Source organism: Solanum pennellii, chromosome 6 (assembly GCF_001406875.1).
Source record: "Solanum pennellii chromosome 6, SPENNV200".
NCBI lineage: Eukaryota > Viridiplantae > Streptophyta > Magnoliopsida > Solanales > Solanaceae > Solanum > Solanum pennellii.
The window spans coordinates 1,307,248-1,311,342 of record NC_028642.1 but is presented as its reverse complement, the minus strand read 5'-3'; positions in this window follow the sequence as shown (position 1 = coordinate 1,311,342).

Below are 4,095 nucleotides of genomic sequence, written 5' to 3'. Positions count from 1 at the left end.
TTATATTTAACTAATAAATTTATTTAAATAAATTAGCTTACAAATTTTATTATTCAGATATAATATTTTGTTTCTAAAATATGAGTTATTTAATCTATTTATTATTAATATAAAATATTATAATCCGACTAATATGCTAATGTTGATGTATGAATTTAAGAACAATTGATAAGTTAAATATTGCCTCTTAATGAAAGTCCATTAAATATTACACAAGTAATCTAAAACAAGAGCATATATATATATACACACACACACACACACACACACACACACCTCGAGTATTTAATTTATTTTGCTATATTTATTTTATATTTTTATTTTATTTTATTTTATGATAAAGAGTTTTTTTAAAATTTATTGATACATAACAAAGTTCAATAATTTTTCTCTATAAAGCATTATAGTTGTGTGACCTTTTGAGATATTAACTTCAATTTATTAAGATAAAAATTACTTACTCTCAAATAATTTAAGTGAGAAAATAGTGAACATGACAATAAAATTTTTATTCTCCTGGCTGGTTAAAAATGTTATAAAAAATAAGATTCTCCGTTAATTATCTATCTTGACTGAATTACATGAAATAGAAAATTTCATATAACTCTAGGTATAATTGGAAAGAATATTTTGTGTAAACATTTAAACCACACATAAAATTAGGTAAGAAACAATTACCAAACACTTGATAAAAATAATTTCTATATTACTAATTCTTGCAATATTAATTCTACATTATTGATTTTTGTACCAAACGGTCCCGTAAAAGGTGATCTTACAACAACATTGAACTAGTATTGTACTATTGTTGAAGTCCCACCAACCATAAAAATAAATAAAGACTCTATTTTCTTACACATTAATGACATTTACTTTCATTTGCCCCATCAATCATTTATTCAAAAATTATTTCCTTATCATAAATATTATTTGTGTGACACTAACTCTGCCAAATCAATTAATAATTCATATAGCCTTGCCTAGTTGGTAGGGCAAACAGATCTCTTTCTGTGATTTTGTTCCACTTTCTCCGATCTCGTTTCAGTTCTGTCTCAAATTATTTATTGTAATTTTTAAAATAATTATTTTTGTTATTTTTTATTTTTTTTTATTTGTTTATTTTCAAACTTTGCATGTTGTTTAAGAAAGAATTATTAGTTGGTGGATAGTTTTAGATTCTAAAAAATACTTAACTATAAGTAATTAATATTAATGTTAAAATAAAAAAGAATAATATTTCTTTTCCCTAGGGTTTGGATTATATTAAAGAACATGATATTAGTCATTGAAATCATGGAAAGATTACAGATAAGGTTATGGAAGTGTGAGGAGTGGTGTATTTAATTTGTGTGATGTAATGGACATGTATATATTGTGTTTCATAACATACTCCTTCGAATGTCTATAAATAACGTGTCTCGTTAAAATATTATAAAAATTTCAATAAAGAAAAAAGATAATAAATTTAATAATACACATTATTTGTTGGCTCATTAATAATCTTGCTAGAAAAATTCAGTAAAACAGAATTTCTAACTTAATGAAAAGTGTATAATATGTATTATACTTCCCTGATTAAATTTGGTATAAATATTATTCTAAAGAGTGTAAGAAAATAAAATATTTTTTCTTGAATTCTTCTATTTAAATAAGATTAAAGAGAATGTAATAGTAACTTTTAAAAAATATAAATAATTTTATTATAAACAATTATTTTTTTCTATAAAAAATTAACACATAAATTTATTCCTGATCATAGAGAATGTAATAGTAACTTTTTAGAAAATATATATACTTTTATTATAAACAATTATTTTTTTCTATAAAAAATTAACACATAAATTTATTCCTAATCAATAATGGAAAAATTAGCAAATTAGTCACGATCTCTAACTTAATTAGTAAAAACATCTACACTTTAAAATAATTATTGAAAATGTCAAAATGTCAATATTTAGAAAGTAATTTTTGTATTAAAATTTTATTTCTCAAAACAGTCTAACTTTGAACCATTAAATTTATTTTTCATCTTTCACTTTTTAATTTTTTTTCTCTTTTATCAACTTTTCAGTTTTCATAAAAGAAAGAATACTGTGCATTGCAAATAGTGAAATACGCCTATATTTGAAGGAGTCACTCTTTATTGAGTACTCCACAATTTTATGTTCAACTTTTATTTGAATATTTTCGTAGTGATAATATTCAAAATTATCTTCAAATTTTTTATTTATAGAGTTGGAGACATTATTTATTGGCAACATCGAACAATTAAAGAGTCAATCTGTTCCCTTTAAGCCAAAGCAAAATTTGACACATTCGAACTCTATCTCTAAATTTAAGGCACGAAAAACAAAAAGAAGATTTGTTTAAATAAAATTAAAGTTATTGAAACTAACATATTAAAAGATCAATCGATCAAAATAAGTATGAGCAGTTACGATATTGTAAGTTCCTTCTGCTATCTAGAGACGGCGATTATGAACATTTATTTTAATGATTACCAAGATATGAGAAAACAATACGACACAATCCTTTACAATTGAAATTCAAAATTATGGTTTCACGTTAGCACATAAGGTGCAGAGACATATAGAAAAATAAGTTTAGTGGAATAATAGAAACCTCGTAAAGAAGAAATGTGTCCTTAAAATTTCTATCATAGTTTAATGGAATAGTTATGTATTTTCTGTATAATAAATATGGATGTGTTAGGGGTATATATATAATAAATATTATTTCATCTATTTCAATTTGCTTATCTTGTTTTTTTATTACTGCATTTAAAAAAAATGTTTTTTTCTCCTTTGACAATATTTTAGTTTCAATTTCCGCATGATTATTAACTAAGATCACAAAATTATATGGCATTTTAATTTATTTTACATACTTCCTTCGTTTCAAAATAAGTGAATTCTTAAAATAAAAATAAAAAGTCATAGTTCAAAACAAGTAAATTGCTCAAAGTTCAAGAGAGTTGTTTGAACTTTTTTCTATTTTTGCCCCTTATTTACATAGAAATCTTGTTTGTGATAATTTTAATAGAGTTAATTATTTATATATATAATTTTATTTTGACTTATTTATATTTTAAAGATTAGTTTGAAAATATCTAAAAGAATAAAAGTGAAAAATAATATTTTTTTTTCTTAATGAATATGCATTGATTAAACAATTCAATTATTTTAAAATAGAGGAAATAATATACAAAAGAATAGAGGAAATAATATACAAAAGTATAAATACTCATATACCAACAATTTTTACATTAATGTTTTGCATGATTAGATGGTGAATTAAATGACTTAAAAATCTAAAAACAAAGTCATAGCAAGAGTCAGTACCTATTAGTTATGATTTGATTGGCAGAGTCAGTATCACATAAATAATTTATTTATGATAAATTTGGTAATAATTTCTGAATAAATGATTAATGGGGCAAATGATATTAAATGTCATTAATATGTAAAGAAAAACAGTCTCAAAATTTATAGTTTGTGGGGACTTTAAGTACACCAATAGTTTGTGGGGACTTTAAGTACACCAAGTTGGAAATTAAAAAAGGTGTACCCTCTTTTATATTTACTATATATATTTTCTTTTGTCTTTTAATAACTTGTTTGTTTTTTGTTTTTAATTACTTATCTATTTTGAAAGATAAAAAGAAATTCTATTATATCCTCAATTAATTATTTTTAAAAAGGTATATTTTTTAAAAATCTTAATTTTTAATTTTTCTACTTTTTTAATTAATAGATGTGTCAATTTAAAAGTGGATAAGTAATTAGGGAAAGATGAAATACTTATTTATGACATTTTCAAAAAAATCGTTCTTTTAAATTATTTATTAATTTATAAAATTAAAAGAGAATAAATTTTAAAAAAATTATATTCCAGTTTTCTAAATTTTATTTTCTTTTTAAAAAAAAGATTTTTAAAGAGGACTATAAAGGGATGTAAAGGAAAAAAGACAATTAATATGAGACGAAAAATATATCGGAGTTGTGAAGTCTCCTTTAAATGTCTTTGCCAGAAAGATAGGTGCATGAATTTAAATAGGTACTTTCAATATTTATTTATATACAGGAGCAAATTATT